Raw genomic sequence first — 25,113 nt, 5'->3', positions numbered from 1 at the left:
TGAAGGGGAGGGGCGGTTGCTGACGGGATGGGTGCTGGCGGAGGGGAACGCCGAACGTACACACCGAAATTAATTCGGCACTCGAGGTAAGATCACAGAGGGCAACGTTCCCTGCTGGTGCCAGTATTTCACCATCCTTCATTACGATTTACGCTGGTGACCAAGAGAAATTGTAACAGACAGTAAATACAGTAAATACTGAAGTTTTACTTATTGTGTGTTTATATTATAGGAGGAAGAATACGTGATTAAATTTATAGGTAGCTTGAGGGCACACAGGGTTCGAAATGTCCCATACAGAGCTGCCACTTTGTCAGGAATTAGTCTTGCCGGGCATCGAGTCGAACAGACACTGGATGACAGGTACGTGTACGCCATTCCATGTTTTCGATATTGCTTCACCTGTATGGAAGACTTCTTCAATCTTAGTTGCTGGACATGTGCAGACAAACAAATGAGCAAAATTTCAGAATAATTTTTTGATTTATTCAAGCGAAAGAGCTTCACAAGTTGAGCAAGATAATAAGGCGTTGGTCCACCTCAGGTCCTTATGTAAGTAGTTATTCGGCTCGGCATTGGCATTGATTGATATTCTGAGGGATATTGTGCGAATTCTGTCCAATTGGTTCGTTAGATAGTCAGCATACCGAGGTGGTTGGACGTCCCTGACCATAATACTTCAAATATTCTCGTGTGGAAGAGATCTTGCTGGCCAAGGTAGGGGTTGGGAAGCAGGAAGACAAGCAGTACAAACTCTCGTCGTGTGCGGGCGGACAATATCTTGCTGAAATGTAAGCCCAAGATCCCTCCCAGGGGACACCGCCTTATAGCAGGCACCTTCAGTGCCGGGCGGGAGGGTTTGCGTGCTTCGGCGAAGTCGAGAGCTATGCCGGCGGTAGCATAGCTACTGGCAGGGTCTCCCAAGCCGGACTGGTCTCGACAGAGGAGCCAGACAAAGTGTGTCCCACAACATAGGGCAGTGAGGGCTCTAGAGGCGTAGTGAAGCCAGCTTCCCTAGAGGAGTAAACCTCATACAAATCCTGGTCCTCCAGGTTGGGGGTTGGGCATGGGGCTAATAACCCCATACTGTAAAAAAAAGAATATTACGGAAATTCAACAGAAGCCTCGGAAACTGGATGGAAAGCATGTATCACGACCCCGGCAAAGGAAACGGATAAAGGATCTAACAGTAGCATCATGGAATGTGAGGACAATGCTTCAGCCTGGAAAAATGAAAGAAATAGCCAATGAAATTTTAAAATTCAAATATGATATTGTAGGGCTACAGGAAATAAGATGGCAGGGGAATGGGCAGATAGATGAACCTGAGTACTCATTGGTATATAGTGGACCAGAAGAAAGAACAGGCCAACTTGGAACAGGGTTTATAATAACTAGGGAAGTTAGGAAAAGCCTTCTAGAATTTGAACCCATAAATGAAAGTATGTGCAGACTCAGACTAAAAGGTAAATTTAGGAATATATCAATAGTTAATGCACATGCACCAACAGAGGAAAAAGAGGATATAATTAAAGAACAGTTCTATGAAGACTTGGAAAAAGTATGCTGTGCAGTACCTAAATATGACCTGATGCTAGTAATAGGAGATTTTAATGCAAAAATAGGGAGGAATGAACATCCGTATGGAGTTTCTGGAAAATATTCACTACATGAAGAAAACAATGAGAATGGAGACTTACTATGCCAATTCGCAGCAAGGAATAATATGATTATTAAAAGTACCTGCTTTCCACATAAAATGATCCATCTGGGTACTTGGAAGTCTGCAGCCAATGGAGTAGTCAATCAGATTGACCATATTTTAGTGATTGCACGCCACTCCACGTCAGTTACGGATGTACGGAGCTGTAGAGGACCAAACTGTGATTCAGACCACTTTTTGATAAAATCAGTCTTGAGAGAGAAACTGTCACTAACAAAGGGCAACAGAATGGGAAAGGTGATGAAATGGAATACAGACAAACTGAACATCCCTCATGAAGTAAAAAAATACAAAGTAACACTAAGCAGAAAGTTGAGCAATGAAGAGACCACAGTAGGAGTAGATGAAAGGTGGCACAGGTTTGAAAAAGCCATTAAGGATGCTGCAGAGGAAATAATAGGCATAAGAAGGAACAGAAGAACCCAGGAGTGGTTTGATGAAGATTGCAGGTCCGCAATAGAGGAAAAGAACAGGGCAAGAACAAAAGTACTACAGAGAGAAACCAGAAATAATGTGGAACAATATAGAGAATTAAGGAGAAGGGCTAACAGACTGTGCAAGAGAAAGAAAAGAGAGTGGAATAAGAAGAAATTTCAAGAACTAGAAGAACTAAAGGAACAGAGTGAAATAAGAAAGTTCTATCATGCAATAGGCAAAATGAAGAATAGATTCCAACCAAAAACAACGGCCTGTTCCAGTAAAGATGGGAAAATGATAAGGGAGGAAGAACAGATAGTGGGAAGATGGGCAGAGTATTTCAAAGATACACTAAGCACCAGCCTAGAAGATGAAGAGACAGCTGCACAGGCGGGAAGAGTGGAGCTGGAAGTAGACAATGAAACCAATGAGGCAAGAAAGCCAACACTACAAGAGGTCTCCCAGGCTGTGCACAAGTCAAAAAACAATCGAGCCCCTGGGGAAGACAGCATAATTGCTGAATTAATAAAAACTGGTGGTGAGGCTGTAATAAAGGAACTGCACACATTAATATCAGATATATGGGAAACAGAAACTATGCCGGATAATTGGAAAATTGGAATAATAGTCCCCATTTATAAGAAAGGGGACAGAACAGCATGTGAAAACTATAGAGGTGTAACACTCCTAAGTACAGCTTATAAGACCTTCACAAGTATACTAAACGAAAGGATACAGAAGTGTGCAGAAGGCATACTAGGGGAATATCAGTGTGGCTTTCGACCAGGCAGAGGAACAACGGATCAGATATTTGTGATAAGGCAAATGATGGAAAAGTTCTATGAATATGATATAGATCTGCATTTATTATTCATCGATTTCAAACAAGCCTTTGACAGCATAAATCGGCAAGAACTATACAGAGTACTGAAAGAAGTTGGTATATGTGCTAAATTAATAAGACTAATCAGAATGACAATGACAGAGACAAGAGCAAAAGTAAAGGTCCTTAGCAGAACAAGTGATAGCTTTGACTTTAATAAAGGTGTGAAACAAGGGGATAGTCTCTCCACTGTCCTATTCAACATAGCCCTGCATAGTGCAGTAAATAAAATCAACAAAAGAGGCACCATATTTATGAAAACTAGCCAGATATGTGCATACGCTGATGACATTGCTATAGTAGGAAGAAATACCAATACACTCCTAGAAACATACCGGGCAATGGAAACAGAAGCCTTAAAAATTGGCCTCATAGTAAACGAAAACAAAACAAAATATATGGTAATGTCACAATCTGAGGCCAGAAGAACCCCTAAAAACCCAAACATCAATGGGAAATGCTTCAATGGAGTGTCCTCTTTTAACTACTTGGGAGCCCTAATAACAAATGATAACAGTATTGGAAAGGCTATAAGGGAAAGAATACAAGCAGGAAACAGAGCTTACTTTGCAAATATGCAGCTTTTCAAAAATAGCCTTGTTACTAGAAAAACTAAACTGCTAATATATAATTCCCTAGTCCGCCCAGTTATCACATACGGCTCAGAGGTATGGACGTTGACAGAACACGATAAAAATGCTCTAAGAAGCATCGAGCGGAAAATACTACGCAAAATCTATGGGCCAATAAGGGAGGAAGAAGGCTGGAGAATACGCTACAATGCCGAATTACAAGAGTTAATACAAGGCAGGGACATAGTAAAATTTGTGAAATCTCAGCGAATACGATGGCTAGGACACTTGGAGAGAATGGCAGAGGATAGAATCCCAAAGAAAATGATGAAAGGTATGATCCATTCAGTTAGGCGAAAAGGGAGACCTAGAAGAAGATGGATCGATGAGGTAATATTGGATATCAGCAATATGGGAGTCCGGGGGTGGAAAAGAGCAGCAAATAACCGAGAAGTGTGGAGGAAGATTGTTGAAGAAGCCAAGGCTCACCAAGGGCTGTAGAGCTACTGAAGAAGATATCGTTGTGCTGTAAGAATGCCGTGGATGATAACCAACAAAGTCCTGCTATGAAAAGAAATGAGACCCCATATTATCACTCTTGGTTGTCAGGCAACGCGGCAGGGATAGTCAGGTTGATATCCCATTGCTGTCCTCAATGTCTCGAGGTACGACTTCGGCCTTGAATCTTATTGATTGATGTAGAACTGTCTTCCGGGGTGAGTTCTGCTTCGAACTGAGCACCACTGCTCAGAAAAGACATGTTTGGAGACGCAGATTCCTTCCATCGATAAAATTTGCGACACATTTAGAGAAAAACTTGCAGAACACACTAATTACGTCAAACGAGGCTAAAATAGGTACAGAAAAGAAATTATGGTAAATATGACACCCATAAATTCACAATTTTCACTGAAATATATTATTCGAAATTCTGAGGTTCTCAGGGATAATATGCAGCCAAGGAAATGGTTTCTATAATTTGTAAGTAAAGTGTTCTGCTTTTATGGGTGTAGAAGAATATGAAAGGGAGACTGTAATTCAGAGGGTAATGAGGGAACGAGTAACAGTGGCAATCTGTCCCACATGTTGTACAATCTGCACATAGGGCAAGCAGAAAAAGAAACCTAGGAAAAATTCCAAAATGGAATTAAAGTTCGATGTGAAGTTCGCTAATGAGAACTTCGTGATTTGTCTGTGACATCGTAATTCTTTCACCGTCTGAAAAGACCTCGGAATATCAGCTGAGAAACAATGTCACTGCCTTGGTAAGCGATTAGAAGATAAATATCGATAAAATTATAACAATTGTGACGAAGTGAAGTCGTACTGCTTAGGGAGTTACCTTACAAACTGAGACTCTGGAAGCAGTAGACGAGCTTTACGTCTTCCATGTGTTGGTTTGGAAACTGCGACTGTGTACGATATTAAAGATAAAATAGTTACGTGTGTCATTCAAGTTTTCATTTTCTCCCATGACTCGGTTTGAGATCTTGCAGCCTCCCTACAGCTAAATGAGTGGGTTTAGCTATTTTTTGTTTTCTGGATGTAGCCAATGTTCTGCTTTGCGTTTAATATTGTTACAAGTAAGTTATAATCAACGATTGTTTAAGTATTACCGTACTGGAATTACAAATTTTAAACAATAATAAAAAAGCTACTTGCAATATGTTCCGGCAGAAAGCACCCTGACGGTTGTTATAAATACAAACATTCATTTTTAGATGTCACACGAACGCGAAACAACAACATAAACAGTCCAAAGACTGTACAGATGTAGAAATACGATGTCCTGAAAGTGACACAGCATTCATTTCTAGATTATATTTTAGATCAAAGACACAGGTAACAAATATATGAACTGTTTATAGCCTAGCAATATCATCATTGCAAAAAATAAAAAAGTAAGACGTAAAACAAAAACCTTATAAATTCATATCTCAGAATATTTATTTATTAATGTATTGGCCTGATGATCTCGGGGGCCATTCCATGATTTAGGACATTCTAATACAGATGGTAGTAAAAGTTACTGTGCATCATCTTATATGCTTGAGAAGCTTAATCGGCATTATCTCACCTTTGTCATCGAATAAGCTCTGCTTTTATTTTCTGTTGCTAATAAATATGTCAATTTCTTCATAGACTTTCAGGTTGTGGTGTTTATTTGGTTTATGAAGTATTATGAGATTATTACCCCTAATGTCAAAATCATGTCATGTATCGTTAGTGTCAGCAGCTATGGCAGAGTTATTGGGGGACTTGTACCTAAATGCATTTATGTGTCACTTAAATCTCATCCACTCTGAGGTTTTGCATTCCGCATTTACGTTTATCGTATTTACTTGCACATCTTCATTAATTTAATACTTCCACAAATTTTACTCTTTTACTCATTGAAAAATTAGCTACTGACTAACGACACCCATCTTAATGACTGCAGTCACAGGGCTTTATGTGCTCTTCTAAGTGGATCTGTTGAGCATTTTCTGTACCGGTATACATAAAAGTGAACATCTACTAACTTGTTTTAATGTTTGCTACGTAAGGAAACCAGGCCAAACTGCTGAAAGCATTTTAAATGTTTTACAGTATTATGAAACAACTGAATTTTTCTTCATGGTCATCCGATTTCATAATGAATGAAGATAGAAACTTTGAGTAACTTTTTAGCTGCGCTTCGAAATTAAAAGTTTAACTCTTTGTCAGTTGTAAGTATAAAATGTTGTAAGTACTAAGTTTGCGGTTAATGAAGTAGGAATCTCCCTGATGCAACTAGCTTGTAGACCACCCATTATGTGTCTAGTATCGATGGCAATAACTCAGCAACAAAAGGCGTTTTACACTCCTGGAAATGGAAAAAAGAACACATTGACACCGGTGTGTCAGACCCACCATACTTGCTCCGGACACTGCGAGAGGGCTGTACAAGCAATGATCACACGCACGGCACAGCGGACACACCAGGAACCGCGGTGTTGGCCGTCGAATGGCGCTAGCTGCGCAGCATTTGTGCACCGCCGCCGTCAGTGTCAGCCAGTTTGCCGTGGCATACGGAGCTCCATCGCAGTCTTTAACACTGGTAGCATGCCGCGACAGCGTGGACGTGAACCGTATGTGCAGTTGACGGACTTTGAGCGAGGGCGTATAGTGGGCATGCGGGAGGCCGGGTGGACGTACCGCCGAATTGCTCAACACGTGGGGCGTGAGGTCTCCACAGTACATCGATGTTGTCGCCAGTGGTCGGCGGAAGGTGCACGAGCCCGTCGACCTGGGACCGGACCGCAGCGACGCACGGATGCACGCCAAGACCGTAGGATCCTACGCAGTGCCGTAGGGGACCGCACCGCCACTTCCCAGCAAATTAGGGACACTGTTGCTCCTGGGGTATCGGCGAGGACCATTCGCAACCGTCTCCACGAAGCTGGGCTACGGTCCCGCACACCGTTAGGCCGTCTTCCGCTCACGCCCCAACATCGTGCAGCCCGCCTCCAGTGGTGTCGCGACAGGCGTGAATGTAGGGACGAATGGAGACGTGTCGTCTTCAGCGATGAGAGTCGCTTCTGCCTTGGTGCCAATGATGGTCGTATGCGTGTTTGGCGCCGTGCAGGTGAGCGCCACAATCAGGACTGCATACGACCGAGGCACACAGGGCCAACACCCGGCATCATGGTGTGGAGAGCGATCTCCTACACTGGCCGTACACCACTGGTGATCGTCGAGGGGACACTGAATAGTGCACGGTACATCCAAACCGTCATCGAACCCATCGTTCTACCATTCCTAGACCGGCAAGGGAACTTGCTGTTCCAACAGGACAATGCACGTCCGCATGTATCCCGTGCCACCCAACGTGCTCTAGAAGGTGTAAGTCAACTACCCTGGCCAGCAAGATCTCCGGATCTGTCCCCCATTGAGCATGTTTGGGACTGGCTGAAGCGTCGTCTCACGCGGTCTGCACGTCCAACTGAGGCGCCAGGTGGAAATGGCATGGCAAGCCGTTCCACAGGACTACATCCAGCATCTCTACGATCGTCTCCATGGGAGAATAGCAGCCTGCATTGCTGCGAAAGGTGGATATACACTGTACTAGTGCCGACATTGTGCATGCTCTGTTGCCTGTGTCTATGTGCCTGTGGTTCTGTCAGTGTGATCATGTGATGTATCTGACCCCAGGAATGTGTCAATAAAGTTTCCCCTTCCTGGGACAATGAATTCACGGTGTTCTTATTTCAATTTCCAGGAGTGTACATTCACCGTTTCAGCTAGTGCTATTTAGTTACAACAGTTTGGCGTAATTTCTTCGAGAGTAAGCTGTACCTCCTACAGCGTTAAGGACGTACATATCTCGCACTGCACCACTGTCCTCCACGGTCGCATGATTACGTCATATGTGGTTTTTTAATTTTCTTTTTTTTTTAATTTGTGGCTTTGCGAAGACTTCGTCAACGTGCCTTCTAAAAACTTTCGGAGCCCTGCAACGCAGCATAGCAATAGCAATTGCCGCATTAACCCCAAGCACGCACGTAAATGTGTGGGACGAATCTGGCTAGCGTCTCGAAGTTTTTCGTGCAAGCGGTGGGGGGGGGGAACATTGTACACGCTTTACTTGTTTAGATACCATTGCCACATGAACATCACTCTTTTCGTGTTACTGACGTTTCTTTTAGAATATTGTGAGCAATAGTATCGGGAAAATGCAGTCTATAAGACTTTTAAGGAGCCTTCTGACGGCGAACTGCTGTTCTTGTGCTTAACCTTCAGTAGGCCCGTGCAATTGATAGTCAGTATATATATTATAAAAGTAAGTGTACAATGTGCGTGCCGCTAAAACTGAGAAACGAGTCGCGGTACGATCAATGAAGTTATATGGTGTGGTAGCCCTCTATCCCCCATCAATGAAGAAGGTTACCGTTTTTCACTGATGTGAGTGCTTTTGAAGATGTAACGGTTAGGAAATTTCGCCCCCTATCAATTTTTAGAATATTCCATAACATTCGAGAATATTCCACAACATTCCGAATGTTCCGGAATGTTCCACAAAGATGCAGGGTGTTCTGGAATTTTCGGGAATAGTCCGGAGTATTAAGGAAGATTCCAGAATGTCCGGAAACACCGCGGGACATCCCACATAATTGTGGAACATTCCAGAACACTCTCGAATGTTGTGGAATTTTCTGGAGTGTTGTGGATCATTCGAAGCCTTTTTGGTATTTCCTGGGATACGCACTAGTGGGGCTACTCGTTGGTAGGGGTATATAAAGCAAGACCCGTGGTGGGTTCGGACGTCAGTTTCTTACCAGTGACGAACGGAGGAAGCGTAAAAATGAAAACACTAGCCGTGACATAATTGTACAACGAAGAAGACACACCGTTCATACACTGAAGCGCCAAAGAAACTGGTAGAGGCATGCGTTTTCAAATACAGAGATAAGTAAACAGGCACAATATGGCGTTGCGGTCGGCAACGCCTACATAAGACAAGTGTCTGGCACAGTTGATAGGTCGGTTACTACTGCTACAATGGCAAGTTATCAAGATTTAAGTGACTTTGAACGTGGTGTTACAGTTGGCGCACGACCGATGGGAAACAGCGTCTCCGAGGTAGCGATGAAGCGGAAAATTTCCCGTACGACCATTTCACAAGTGTACCTTGAATATCAGGAATTTGGTAAAACATTAAATCTCCGACATCACTGCAGCCGGAAAAAGATCCTGCAAGAACGGGATCAGCGACGACTGAAGAGAATCGTTCAACGTGACAAAGGTGCAACACTTCTGTAAATTGCTGTAGATTTCAATGCTGGACCATCAACAAGTTTCAGCGTGCGAAACATTCAACGAAATATCATCGACATGGGTCCAATCGTGTATCCTTGATGATTGGAGGACACAAAAGTTTAACCCTCTCCTGGGCCCGTCAACACCGGCATTGGACTGTTGATGACTGGAAACATGTTGCTTGGTCGGACGAGTCTCGTTTCAAGTTTTATCGAGCGGACGGACGTGTACGGGTAAATAGACAACCTCATGAATCCATGGACTCGGTATGTCAGCAGGGGACTCTTCAAGTTAGTGGAGGCCCCATAGTGGTGCGGGGCATGTGCAGTTGGAGTAATATTGGAGCCCTGGTATGTCTCGATACGATTCTCACAGGTGACACGTACCGTAAGTAAGCATCCTGTCTGATCACCTGCATCTATTCATGTCCATTGGGCATTCCGACAGATTTGGGCGATTCCAGCAGGAAAATGCAACACCCCACACGTCCAGAATCGCTACAGAGTGGCTCCAGGAACATTCTTCTGGGTTTAAACATTTCCGCTGGTCAGCAAACTTCACAGATATAAACATTGTTGAGCATGTCTGTGATGTCTTGAAATGTGCTGTTCAGAAGAGATCTCAACCCCCTCGCTCTCTTCCAGATTTATGGATATCCCTGCTCGATTCATGGTGTCAATACCCTCCAGCACTACTTCAGACATTAGTCGAGTCCATGCCACGTCGTATTGCGGCACTTCTGCGTGCTCGCAGAGTGCCTACACGATGTTAGGCAGGTGTACCAGTTTCTTTGGCTCTTCAGTGTATGATGCTCTCCAATATCTATTAATATTTCTGCACGGATAGGACGGATATTATTTCAATGTGAAACAAATCCAACCTGAAACAGAGGCAGAAACAAGGAGGTCTATGCTTACCGCTTAATGATCAGAGACAATGAAACTCAAAGTCACATTCTCAACACTCGTCGTTTATTCCAACAGTTACTCGTAGATAGGTATGCAAAAACAGAAGCGGAACAGATGCTTAACATATGACTGAATCAGACAAACTAAGCACATCCACCTTCGTAACCCAATCATAAACACTGACGACATTGGAACAATGGTAATCTTACCCTCATCATACATAGGAAGCCCGAGAAAAATGCACGAATACACTCAAAATGCCATGGCCTACGTAAGAAAATATGGACGGCCTGACGTCTTCATCAGATTCAAATACAACTCGTCGTGGCCAGAAATCAAAGAACTACTAATATACGGACAAGCTCCCATGCCTCGACACGGCATAATATCCCGAGTTTTCCGACAAAAACAAATGAGATTTACCGAAGTCATCGCAAAATACCGCATCTTTGGAACCGTTAGATGCTGGATGCACAGAATCTAACGACAAAAACGTGGGCTGCCTCACTCACACTATCTCATATGGCTACACGACAGAATTCATCCCACGGGTTTCGACGAAATCATATGACCTGAATTTCCCAGTCCACAAAAAGATTCGTATCTGCACGAAATAGTAGGAGAAAACATGACTCACGGACCATGCGTGACATTAAGCCCCAATTCGCCATGTATGAGCGACGGAAAAATGTACAGAAAAATACACAAAACCATACATACACTATACACAAACCGGAGTTGATGGCTATCCCAAATAGAGAAGACGACCACTCAAAAACGGTAGCTTCACAGCAAAAATACAAATACGAGGCAGCAACGAACTGGAAATAGATAATCAATAGGTAGTACCACGTAACACACTAGTTTCCAAAATGTTCCATGCACACATAAAAGGTAGAATACTGCAATTCAGTGAAATCCATCAAATATGTCTCCAAGAATGTGAACGAAGGCAGTGACATGGCAGTATTTCAAATATCCAAAGACGGCGAATAAGAAAAATAAACGACGAGATCCTCATGTAACAAATGGGAAGATACATTAACAGTAACGAAGCAGCGTGGAGTATTTTCGGTTTTCCCTTACACGAACGCAAACCAACCGTGCAACACCTAGCAGTACATTTGGAGAATGGACAGAGGGTTTACTTCACGAAAGACACCGCCAGAAAAACTGCAAGCGAACTGCCTCAGAAGACAACATTAACAGCTTTTTACTATCTATGCCAAACGGATCCATTCGCGAAAGCATTGCCGGTACCATATGCCCATGCCGTACTTATTATACGTGGAACACAACAAGAAAAATGTTTCAACGACGAAAACAAGGAATTCCAGTATAACATCACCCAGTAATCATGAAAACTGGCGCACTAAGCCGAGTATACACCATATCTTCTAACAACGCCGAATTTCTATCTCTGGATGTTGCTACAAGAAATACGGGGACCAAAAAGTTTCACAAATTTCAAGACTGTTGAGGGTGACCTATGCCAGACGTGCAGAGAAGCATGCCAACGCATAAGACTACTAGAGAACGACAATCGCTGGGAATTAACAGCACAAGAAGTCTTTATAACAACTCCAGCTGAACAAACGAGAGTCTTATTCGTCGTAATTCTAACAACATGAAACCCATCGAATCTAAAACAGCTATGGGACTCCTTCAACGAGAGAATGAGTGATGACATTCTGTACCAAATCCGAGAAGCTCATCCTGAACTGGCCATCGAATTCAACGACGACATCTTCAATGAAACATTCATTCACCAAGAAGATAAATGTTTAGCAATAAACAATCAGATTATAGTATTTTTTTGGGTGCATGCACAATGAAAAGATGCTATCAGCGTGCTGAACTTCGAAATTACAAAGGAAAAAAGCTTCAGCATTAACGAACTACTTCAGTGCATTGCTCACAACAATCCACTCCTCAGTGACAATGAAAAGGAAATTTACAACGTTATCATCGACCGAATCGACAACACTGGTGGAATTATTTACTTGGACGCTCCAAGCGGCACCAGGAAAACGCTCCTAATAAATCTATTTCCAGCGGAAACACCTGCTAAACAGCACATCGCAAAAAATGGTTCAAATGGCTCTGAGCACTATGGGACTCAACATCTGAGGTCATAAGTCCCCTAGAACTTAGAACTACTTAAACCTAACTAACCTAAGGACATCACACACACCCATGCCCGAGGCAGGATTCGAACCTGCGACCGTAGCAGTCCCGCGGTTCCGGACTGCAGCGCCAGAACCGCTAGACCACCGCCGCCGGCAGCACATCGCACTTGCACTGGTATCATTTTGCATCGCAGCCACACTTAAGGAAAGAGGACGAACAGCCCACTCCGCCGTACAACCACCGTTGAATGTAGTCGAAGAACAATTCCCGGTATGTCAAACGGACAGAGCATCTGGACAGGGTGAACTTCTAAAGCAAGCTAAAATTATATTCTGGGACGGATGCACAATGGCAATTAAAAATCACCTGAAGCCATGGACAGAACATTGCAAGACTTACGAAGAAACTCTGAAAAATATCACATGTCTGACCACACATACGAATACTGCGACTAATAAAAAATATGAGAGTTGAGCTATCGAAAGACGAAACAACAGAACATCTTGCTCAACGAATTTTACAAATATGAGAAGCCACATATCCTACTGACCAGACGAACGACCTCATTAAACTCAACAGTGATTTCTGCAACGTATCAACTGCTGAAAACGAATTCATCGACCCCGGACTGGTAATTTGAAAGGGAAATTCTGGAAACCAAAAATAATATTGTCGCCAATATCAACTTTAGTATTCAAAAGAAAATTACCGGTGAAGAGAGAACGTAAAAATCGGCGACACTATGATAAACGTGGAAGAAAGTGTGAACTTCCCTACAGAATTTCTAAACTCCGTGCAAGTACGAGGAATCTCAATACACTGCGTCAGACTTAAAACTGGATCTCCGATCATACTACTCAGATATCTGAACTCACCAAAACTATGTAATGGAACAAGAATGATCGTTAAACAGCTATAAAATAACAACATCGTAGTCGAACTTATGACTCGAAAGTACAAAGAACACACACTATTTATCCCAGGAAAACCACTGCTCTCCACTGAATTGCCGTTACAATTTAAAAGACGGCAATTTCCAATCAAATTAGTCTACAGTTTTATAATTAACCAAGTGCAAGGGCAAACTTTAAAACATTGCGGCATCAACCTCAAAGACTCCTGCTCCTTTCACGGTCAGCTATATGTAGCTTGCTTTCGAGTAGGAAATTCGAAAAATTTGTACATCTATATCCAGGATAAAAAAATGAAAAACGTTATTTACAAACAAATATTGTAACTAGTTAGAATATTTATTTTCAGCCATAATGGCTATGTTTGTGAACCGTGATTGTGTGTGATAATTATTTATTTCTAGTTTCTGTTACCAGTCACTTTTTTATTTTATGTTTAATCTAACATAATATAAATAGTTTCGAACATGTTCTGTCCATCTTCAGGCCTTTACACATACATACAGACAGACAGACAGAGAAATGTTACTTAAAAATAAACAATCTTAAAGTAGATTAATCTAGAACTCTTTGTCCATTGTTTGTTACTGTAGCGGCTGGTATGGCATATGGGGGGGGGGGGGGGGGGGGAGGGGGGCAGTGTATGGCTAGAAATCGAAATCAGTGATGTCTGCTGCTGGTTTTCTTCCTTGTACTCCCCTCCTCCCCCCCTCCCCCCCAAATGCCACACCAGCCGCTACAGTAGCAAATCAGGGACAAAGAGTTCTAGATTAATCTAGCTTAAGACTGTTTATTTTTAAGTCACACTTTACTGTATGTATGTATGCATGCATGTATAAAGAACTGAACCTGAACAGAACATGTTCGAAACGCGTTGTATTATGTTAGATTAAACATAAAATAAAAAATTTACTGGTAGCAGGAACTAGAAATAAATAATGCTAGTTAGAATATGTTTCCAATGAAAAATTTTTACCTCTTGCACTTTAACAAGTCTTGCAAATAGTTCGAATATATTTTCAGTAATTTGTTTACCTCTTACACTTTAAAGCTGAAAGCAAGGGGAAACTAGAGCCGTACTTTTTCCCGAGGGCATGCAGCTTTACTGTATGGTTAGGTTGTGTACATGGAAGAATCCTGGAGATACCAGTAGGTATCAGATAGATTATATAATGAATGGTAAGACACAGATTTAGGAACCAGGTTTTAAGTTGTAAGACATTTCCAGGGGCAGATGTGGACTCTGACCACAATCTATTGGTTATGAACTGTAGATTAAAGCTGGAGAAACTGCAAAAAGGTGGGAATTTAAGGAGGTGGGACCTGGATAAATTGTATAAACCAGAGGTTGTACAGAGTTTCAGGGAGAGCATAAGGGAACAATTGACAGGACAGAAATACAGTAGAAGACGAATGGGTAGCTCTGAGTGATAAAGTAGTGAGGGAAGAAGAGGATCAAGTAGGTAAAAAGACGAGGGAAAGTAGAAATCCTTGGGTAACAGAAGAAATATTGAAGTTAATTGATGAAAGGAGAAAATATAAAAATGCAGTAAATGAAGCAGGCAAAAAGGAATACAACCGTCTCAAAAATGAGATCGACAGGAATTGCAAAATGGCTAAGCAGGGATGGCTAGAGGACAAATGTAAGGACGTAGAGGCTTATTTCACTAGGGGTAAGATAGATACTGCCTACAGGAGAATTAAAGAGACCTTTGGAGAAAAGAGAACCACTTGTATGAATATCAAGAGCTCATATGGAAACCCAGTTCTAAGCAAAGAAGGGAAAGCAGAAAGGTGGAAGGAGAGTATGGAGGGTGTATACAAGGGCAATGTACTTGAGGACAATATTATGGAAATGGAAGAGGATGTAGATGAAGATGAAATGGGAGATACGATACTGCGTGAAGAGTTTGACAGAGCACTGAAAGACCTGAGTCGAAACATGGCCCCAGGAGTAGACAACATACCATTAGAACTACTGATGGCCTTGGGAGAGCCAGTCATGACAAAACTCTACCATCTGGTGAGCAAGATGTATGAGACAGGCGAAATACCCTCAGACGTCAAGAAGAAAATAATAATTCCAATCCCAAAGAAAGCAGGTGTTGACAGATGTGAAAATTACCGAACTATCAGTTTAATAAGTCACAACTGCAAAATACTAACGCCAATTCTTTACAGACGAATGGAAAAACTGGTAGAAGCTGACCTCGGGGCAGATCAGATTTGACTCCGTAGAAATGTTGGAACACGTGAGGCAATACTGACCTTACGACTTATCTTAGAAGAAAGGTTAAGAAAAGGCAAACCTACGTTTCTAGCATTTGTAGACTGAGAGAAAGCTTTTGACAATGTTGACTGGAATACTCTCTTTCAAATTCTAAAGGTGGCAGGGGTAAAATACAGCGAGCGAAAGGCTATTTTCAATTTGTACAGAAACCAGATGGCAGTTATAAGAGTCGAATGGCATGAAAGGGTAGCAGTGGTTGGGAAGGTAGTGAGCCAGGGTTGTAGCCTCTCCCCGATGTTATTTAATCTGTATATTGAGCAAGCAATAAAGGAAACAAAAGAAAAATTCGGAGTAGGTATTAAAATCCATGGAGAAGAAATAAAAACTTTGAGGTTCGCCGATGACAGATGTTATTTAATCTGTATATTGAGCAAGCAATAAAGGAAACAAAAGAAAAAAATTCGGAGTAGGTATTAAAATCCATGGAGAAGAAATAAAAACTTTGAGATTCGCCGATGACAGATGTTATTTAATCTGTATATTGAGCAAGCAATAAAGGAAACAAAAGAAAAATTCGGAGTAGGTATTAAAATCCATGGAGAAGAAATAAAAACTTTGAGGTTCGCCAATGACATTGTAATTCTGTCAGAGACAGCAACGGACTTGGAAGAGCAGTTGAACGGAATGGACAGTGTCTTGAAAGGAGGATATAAGATGAACATCAACAGAAAAAAAAAGAGGCTAATGGAATGTAGTCGAATTAAGACGGGTGATGCTGGGGGAATTAGATTAGGAAATGAGACACTTGAAGTAGTAAAGGAGGTTTGCTATTTGGGGAGCAAAATAACTGATGATGGTTGAAGTAGAGAGGATATAAAATATAGACTGACAGTGGAAAGGAAAGCGTTTCTGAAGAAGAGAAATTTGTTAACATCGAGTATAGATTTAAGTGTCAGGAAGTCGTTTCTGAAAGTATTTGTATGGAGTGTAGCCATGTATGGAAGTGAAACATGGACGATAAATAGCTTAGACAAGAAGAGAATAGAAGCTTTCGAAATGTGGTGCTACAGAAGAATGCTGAAGATTAGATGGGTATATCATATAACTAACGAGGAGGTATTGAATAGAATTGGGGAGAAGAGGAGTTTGTGGCACAACTTGACAAGAAGAAGGGACCGGTTGGTAGGTCATGTTCTGAGGCATCAAGGGATCAGAAATTTAGCATTGGAGGCAGCGTGGAGAGTAAAAATCATAGAGGGGGACCAAGAGATGAATACACTAAGCAGATTCAGAAAGATGTAGGTTGCAGTAGGTACAGGGAGATGAAGAAGCTTGCACAGGATACAGTAGCATGGGGAGGCGCATCAAACCAGTCTCAGGACTGAAGACCACAACAACAACAACACTTTGAAGTTTATCCTGTTTTTCCAACTATCACACAATCTCATAACAACTCCCTTAGTGCATTCGGTAGCCCAGTTGGTAATAGGCAACGAATAACGTCGTTTATATTTTTTTCTGGCGAACAACATTATCATTATGTTGGGCCGTCCTCAAATGATGGAAATTTTTAAATGCAGAAGTATATACTTTGACAGAGTGTTGTGACTTGCATTTAGATTAGGCCTAATTATTTACATTCAGTCCAGCTGTTTGCCTGCTTGGTTAACGCTTACTTTTCTAGAGTTATAATCATAGTCGGAGTAGTTTTCCGACATGAGATTATTAGGCCAAATTTCTAAAACATGTTGTTATTATGCGTTGAAATCTTCTATTGGGGCACATACTTCAGACCAGAAATTTATTATCCATGGGATTGAAATCAAACTTACTCGACGAATTCGTGATACAGAAGTCTCACACAAAAAGTGCTCTCACACCCCGTCTCGATATTGCGAAGTTGTAGGGCCTTCCCTTACCACCATTTAAAAAATACTGGCCCTATTCTGGCCTGTGTAGCCGCTGACAAATAGCACCATTAAAATTCGTGCGTTCCACTGCAGCGACCGGCGCCTGCCCGGCTCGGCGAGTATTTCTGCCGGAGGCGGCGGCAGCGGATAGCACGCCACCTGGCGTGACGTCACGGCAGCGCGCTCTCCACCAGAGAGGAATTGCTACGCCGCACATAAATCGAATGCCGCCCCGGATGATCCATTAATCTCCTTGGCGGGGCAGAGAGAAGATGTGCGCGCGGCAGATTATCCCACTGCACGGCGGCTCATCCCGCGTTTGTCGCGATAAAAAAAAAAGAAGGAGAGAGAGAAGGAAATAAAGAGGACAGTTCTCGCCGTAGCGACGCCTCTGGCTGTCATTTTTCAGGAGGAAGAACCGAAGGCGCAGCCAGAGCAAATGCCGCTGCGTTCAGAAAGAATCTGATACCGACACCGTATCCGCAGTGGAACATTCCGTTCTCTCCCTCTTTTTTTATTACTTTTATTTGCAGATGGAATCGGAAATGGTGTGCATGCAATCTCTACCGCTTCCCAAAGAAGTGATGGCCGATTTCGAATCGAAGCGATGCTAGAGGAAATAGAATGCCAGCACTTAACCACATAAACCTAATCAAATAAGGCGAGTCACTGCCGAATTTTGAGATAAAGTGTTAACATTTTTACGACCTCTTCCTAAGCTATTGTAAAAAGAAGGACGTTCAAGTATTCACCAAGGTTTCCAAACTGATTTTTGTAAATTATGTACGCTTCTACCCAGACAGACCTCTATTCTTGTATAAAGAATTGGTACGTTAAACGAATGTCCGCTTACTTCCGCCACAGGGTTAAATATGTAACTAATGAAGAAATGCAAGTGTGTCTGTGGGCGTTTCACGTCCATATTACAGCGGAATACATCGCTGCTTTCCTGTTTAAGTATGCCCACTGTTTTAATTCTGCTTGCAAGACTTAAATTACATCTCATGCATGGCAAGACATCGATATCTTTTATCAACCTGTAATCTGACAAATGCCTTTCTGTAACTAGTTGCGATCGTTTGATTGGTTATAATTTACAAATGTTCAGCTTAGTCTTCTGACTAAGCGATTGGCAGTGGTTTTGTATTTCTATTTGATCCACGCATGTTACACCTGACTATATTTCAGAATATTATTTGAAAATGGCTCCGCAGCCGGAATTGCGCTGTAATGAGTGCGAAACCGAAATCCTACCAATAGAAACTAGTGTAGCAGAATATTGTTATACGGATAACATTACATTTTGCTGGATACGTTGTATTGGAGTATTGTTCTAACTGCAACCGTCAGTGTACGATCTATTGTTCCAGTATCACCTGCACGTCTTGGAAATGTTTCAGAAACATCGTCTCCTAGTTCCATCTCTGATGATGTCGATTTCAATGTTTTATACAACTTGTATTACTAGTAGCCTAAGCTCTGTACAACTTGTATTACTAGTAGCCTAAGCTCTACCAATTTATTTTATTTCTCAGGTGTTTATTAATCCTAGATTATTTAACATTTTAAACGTTCGTATAATAAGTTACCGTCTCTTTAATCTAAGAATAGATGATCAACGCAGCTAGCCGCTATCTCTGTGCAATGTCTTGTCTGTATAGACGTGTATCCGTTGTCTTTAAGATCCCTTCACCTTCACACATAAGTCTATACAGTAAAGTAAGGCCCTCCCAGTTCTTGGCTGATCCGTGATAAGACAGGCGAAAAATTAGACTATTGGAGGATTATTAGTATTATCTCTATTTTCATTCGCTCTTTCTCTCCTTTATCTATGTATAGTTTTTAATATAAGATTTCATTACGTGATAAAAAGAATCAGCCAAATAGAATCTTTGGTGGAGTCCTTCGTCTTGGTAATCAGCGGCTGGCTTGCTGTAAGTGATCTTTACATTTATTATTACTGTTAAACACTGCAGTCAGTCGGGAGAATCAATCGTTTGGACAATTTGTTCCTTTTACGTAAGATTGCGAATTCCAGATGTGTACGAAGCCTTTTTGGACGATTTAACACAGACTCAGTGATTGCAGGCTCTCTTCGACACAGCTGAAACTTCCTCAATAATTACAGGGCCAACGTGATCAACAAATGATTCAGAAAAAAACTCATTCGTTCATTCACTCCAGAACAAAAAAGCCACAAACCTTATTTATGGAGGAAATCGTGTATTAAATCCATCTCCATTACATGTCCAGATCTCCGGTGATTCCACGCCTCAGCCGGCCGAAGTGGCCGAGCGGTTAAAGGCGCTGCAGTCTGGAACCGCAAGACCGCTACGGTCGCAGGTTCGAATCCTGCCTCGGGCATGGATGTGTGTGATGTCCTTAGGTTAGTTAGGTTTAAGTAGTTCTAAGTTCTAGGGGACTTATGACCACAGCAGTTGAGTCCCATAGTGCTCAGAGCCATTTGAACCATTTTTTTCCACGCCTCAATTATTTTCCTTTTACAATCTCTTTCTCTTCAAAACAAACCGCCAACGGCACAAATGTTAATTGGCTCGCTTTAGCGAGAAGAAAAGCAGAATATGTATCTCTCAGAAACACGTCAATCCCTCAACAGATACTCCAGAAGCTGTCCTAGTTACCACTCTAACAACCATGGAGAATCCATATATGCATCTCTGTTATTTCAAAGAATAAACGCACTAGAAAATACTTTGGCGTCGACGAGCTGTCGCCGCATATATTACGAGAAAATCAGATCAGATAACTTTTCCAAAGTGAATGAATGTGGATGGTTTGATTGAAAATGATTAATTGGTGCGTGGTAGAGGGTATTTGCTGTGGGGACATTACAAGTACTAAAACCTGTAAAATTTACAATTGCAGTAGGGTATAAAACAGGACATTTTGTATTTAATTTGGTATGTAAAATATTAATGGAGATGAATAATTGTGAATAAATAATGTGTAACCTGTAAATTACGGCACTTTACGGTGGTTTAGCAACAATGTAACATTTCCCCCCTTTAGTTTTCTAGGGTTAAGAAGTTATAACGCTCGGGGCAACATAATCTTATTTACCATATTCTATATACGCTACCTCAATACAATGGAAACAAGACTGCATTACTAACTATTTGCCATGGAGTACGACTCTGCAATTGTCTTTTCACTTTGAACTGTGTCTTAAGCTGTGACATGCCTCGTCGAATTTGATCAACTCAGTGACCCAGTCGATTAAATCGTAATAACCATTGGATCATCTTAGTATCTGACAGTGACACGGATTCCCTGCGTAGCCCGAGCATCGATATGAATGACACGTTAGAGACACTTGTCCTTCTGACTTGAGCCACAGCTTTCACCCGAGACACACGTCGGCGCGGTCGTAATCGCAAATACACCCAGTGGGCTATAACTGAAGTGCATCTACTAGCGTAGGTCGAGTGTGGGCTGTAGTTATCTTATGGAAACGAAACTTGCTAGATATGATAATGCGTTAACGGAACCGATTTACGCTGGAAAAAATTAATTCCAATGTCGGCCACCAGGTACAAATATGGCTTTGTACACCGGTTGTATGATGGTATGGCACCTGTCAAGCCACCACGCGAGTGAACACTGTGGCTATCGGGAAGAGAGACCGTTTGCTCTTAGTGAAACTGGTTTATGTGAACGGTGGCAGTTACAAATTATCGCCGACTGAAAGGTCTCAGAACAGGTCCATTGTCATTAAATGGCTTAAAGAAGTTGATAATGTCATCTGAGAACACGGGTGAGGTTGGTGTGGCACGTGGAAGAGGAAGGCGTCCTATACCGGTGGGAATTATTAACGAAGTTTCTGTTTCTATAATTCACCATGTAGCATGTGCCTGCGTAGTACTAGTGCTCATGCAGTGTCACTATAGTTGTCGATCCCATGCCCAACAGTTCAGAAGGTCTTGCATTCTATTTTACACTGGTACCAGTACAAGATCCAGACGGTACAGAAGCTGAAACCTCATGATCCGCAGCGACCTGCTGAATTCGCTCTCTTCGATTTCTGGTAAGGATTGAAGTTGCTGACGCCGGCCGTTGTGGTTGAGCGGTTCCAAGCGCTTCAGTCCGGAACCACGCGGCTGCTACGGTAGCAAGTTCGAATTCTGCCGCGGGCATGGATGTGTGTGATGTCCTTAGGTTAGTTAGGTTTAAGTGGTTCTAAGTCTAGCGGACTGATGACCTCAGATGTTAAGTCCCATAGTGCTTAGAGCCATTTTAACCATTTTGAAGTTGGTGACATGTGGCCGGGATATATTCTATGCAGTGACAAGGGACATTTTACACAACAGCTTCTAGTGAATACACCAAACTGCCGAATCGGGGGTTCTGTTAAACCACGTGTTGTGCATGAAGAGCTGTTGCACAGGACGCGACTGTGCGATGTGGATTCACAACCACCTTTATTCTCGGTCCATCAAAAATGGCTCTGAGCACTATGGGACTCAACTGCTGTGGTCATAAGTCCCCTAGAACTTAGAACTACTTAAACCTAACTAACCTAAGGACAGCACACAACACCCAGCCATCACGAGGCAGAGAAAATCCCTGACCCCGCCGGGAATCGAACCCGGGAACCCGGGCGTGGGAAGCGAGAACGCTACCGCACGACCACGAGATGCAGGCCTCGGTCCATCCTTCTTTGAAGAAAATACATCCAGGAGGCGTTTCAGGTGTACCGTGATGTCTGCATGTTATCGAGGCCTCATTGAAAAGCATGTGATTTCTGTTTTGGAAGAGCGCAACTGTGTAGAAAACACTGGTTTCGTGCAAGACGAGGCTCGCCAAGTGAAAAACCTATTTGATGCAACTTTCCACGAACGTGTTATGTCCAGAGGATTTCCGAACGCACGGTATGCAAGGTACCTGACCTGAATCCATGTGACTTTTGGCTCTAGTGATATATAAAAGAACGCGTTTACCAGGGACTCGCTCGGTATCTACCTTGTCTACGGGCCAGTACACAGGAACAAGTTGCCCAGGTTCCACCGGAACCGTCGTAAGCAAATGTTGATGACATCGTTTTACGGATGCAGCACCTCGTCGACGTCACACGTGCTCATAATGAACAAAACGTGTAAGCGGTGGTTTGTAATAAAATCCACATTATGCCTTTTTCACTAGTTTGACCCATGCTGCCCACTACTCGTCCATAATCCATTACGTAAGGAAATATTTTTATACGCCTTTGCTGCAATCGCAGCGTCATTTTTGCATCTGGTGGCCAAAATTGGAACTAATTATTCCGACGCAAATCGTTTCCACATTAGTTCATTATCATATCTGTGAGGTTTCGCTGCCATACTATTACTACAGCCAGCACTGTATCTCTGAGTAGCTGCACTTTAATTATAACCAGGCGGTACATCCAGAGGGGCCGGCCACTGATGCGAGTGTGCCGGCAAATTCTGCAACCCGACTTGCCAGTGAGTACTGCTAGTTCATTGAAGCCTTACGTACACGCTGTTTATTAGTAGAGTGCTTGAGCTTCCCTGTATTACATTTTCTTGATTCGAATTGCTCCCTGGACTGTTTGTGTACGCCTACGACGACTTCGCCACACTCTGGACTTCGTTCCTGGTTTGCTATTCACTTCGTGAACTCTGCCCGAATCAATCTCAGGAACCGCTTGTTTGTTCCACCAGTTCTGCCTTGCCGCCAGAGCAAGTGATTGTAAAACATGTTATACCAGTGTACAGTGGGACAGGTAAGTTGTAAGCCTAACAGTTCAGAAATAGGCTACCAGTTCCGAGTTATAGACTGAGCAGAAGGATTAAGATGCAGTTGTTTGAAACGGCGTTATTTTCTCTGGTTGGAACGCATAAGTGTGAAAGTCGGCTCAAAAGTGGCTACAACCTACCTTTGTAAAGATGCAAAAGGGTCCCTCCCTGGACGTCACCGTCGGACTCAGCGACGCTCAAAACAAAACGTCTGGACACATTCGAAAAACACTCCACAACTCAGACGTTCATGCGAGGTTCAACGCGGCACAGTGATGTCAAGTCGGCACCAAATTTCAACATAGTTCAGCGCAACACCTCTATGGACAGGTTACGTGATGGAAAGGTCGTAACCCCACCCACCCTTCAACCTACATCTCACCCATTCTCTTGACGGTTCTGCATTGGAGATCAGCACCGCAACATCCAGTGTTGACATCACGTGGTTTTCTGGTGGGTGTCTGGGGAAAACATTTCAGACACACCGCTGCTCAGAATCGCTACGAAGAGGCCTCAGAACGTGGCATAAATGACGTCAGTGAAACCACTCCCTCCCTTGGGGCGTTCATTTACACACATTTTGCGGCCAACGACGACAGTTTCCTGTGCGATGTGCAATAGAACGACATTCTTGACAACCTTTGACTGCTGCTGACATCCTCTGGACGATTCAGCCCTTCTCTAAGGACATTATGGGTCTGCAACCCCTTTGAAGGTGATATGACGCCATTGTAGTATATGGTACTACAGTTTTGCTCTGATATAGGGAGTGGAACCACTAGGAACCGTTCAAAAGCATTAGACGAAATTTGAATATGATCCAGAATAATAAAGGTTTTTTTATGTTTTTCAGCATTCCTGAGACATGATCAGTGCGAATGCATACATAAAATGATGTGGGGTCTCTCGTTTTTTTTTTTTTTTTAAAAAAACCTCCATCCGGTCAACAATGCCCTCGATGCCACCCATGCATGTTTGTCGAGCACTTTAAATATGTAGCTATACAGAGACAAAACTTAATAGATTCCTAGGCCCCAATCGGTATCAACTCCTTGAGAAGCTTCAGCTGAGTGGCATCACACTGCAGCTCTAGCACCTGCTTGAGTGGTGTCGAAGGGGTTTCCCGCCCTGAGAAGCCCAGGAATTGGTAAAGCGTTTTCTGTGCACAAGTAAATTTCTGTAGTGCCCAACAAAGATGGGCATTATATAGAAGTACCGCCAATGAAAAGTGAACACCAACAACTAGTCTGGTAAAATAAACTAGCATAAAAAATCAGATTATGTCAAATATACAATTATTAATGCGACTTCTATGCAATGACATTTATTTTCGTATTTAAATGTACTGTTTCACATAGCAAAATGGAACACATCTCTAAACATCGTGTAAAACCTAAGCTAATCTGCATCTGTAGTGACACTGTCGTTGCCCTTTAGAAAGGAAATTTGATCTATGTCTGGAATGAAGGAACTGCATCGTCTGATGTGAAACGATATTCTAGGAATTCCTTTCAAGTAGGAGTGAATAGGTGAGCTTTGCAGCACTTGAGAGGAAAATAACAGGTTAAGGAGTCAGGCAAACTCTTGTTTCGAGAGTTCTGAGAATACTTTATTGTAAGCCTTTAACAGGCACGGCGAAGAGGAAGACGTTCGCGGAAGCAACACTGAGACGAAGGAGAGTTTGGAGGGGACAGAGTGCGCTGCCAGGCCTCGCTCTGGCGCCGCTAATTGATTCTCTGTGTTACCACGGGTGCTCAGGGCGCACTTGTCGACGCTCCGCTCCCGCCTAGATTTGCCGGCACGTTTTCCTCTCTAACAAGCTGTCGGAGGGCACGGAATAACGGCTGAATTCTGCAGCTGCGCAGCGATCTCTGCGTACTCAACACACTGGTATG

The sequence above is a fragment of the Schistocerca nitens genome, chromosome 2, assembly GCF_023898315.1.
Source record: "Schistocerca nitens isolate TAMUIC-IGC-003100 chromosome 2, iqSchNite1.1, whole genome shotgun sequence".
In the NCBI taxonomy this organism is placed as follows: Eukaryota; Metazoa; Arthropoda; class Insecta; order Orthoptera; family Acrididae; genus Schistocerca; species Schistocerca nitens.
This window is presented reverse-complemented; position numbering follows the sequence as displayed.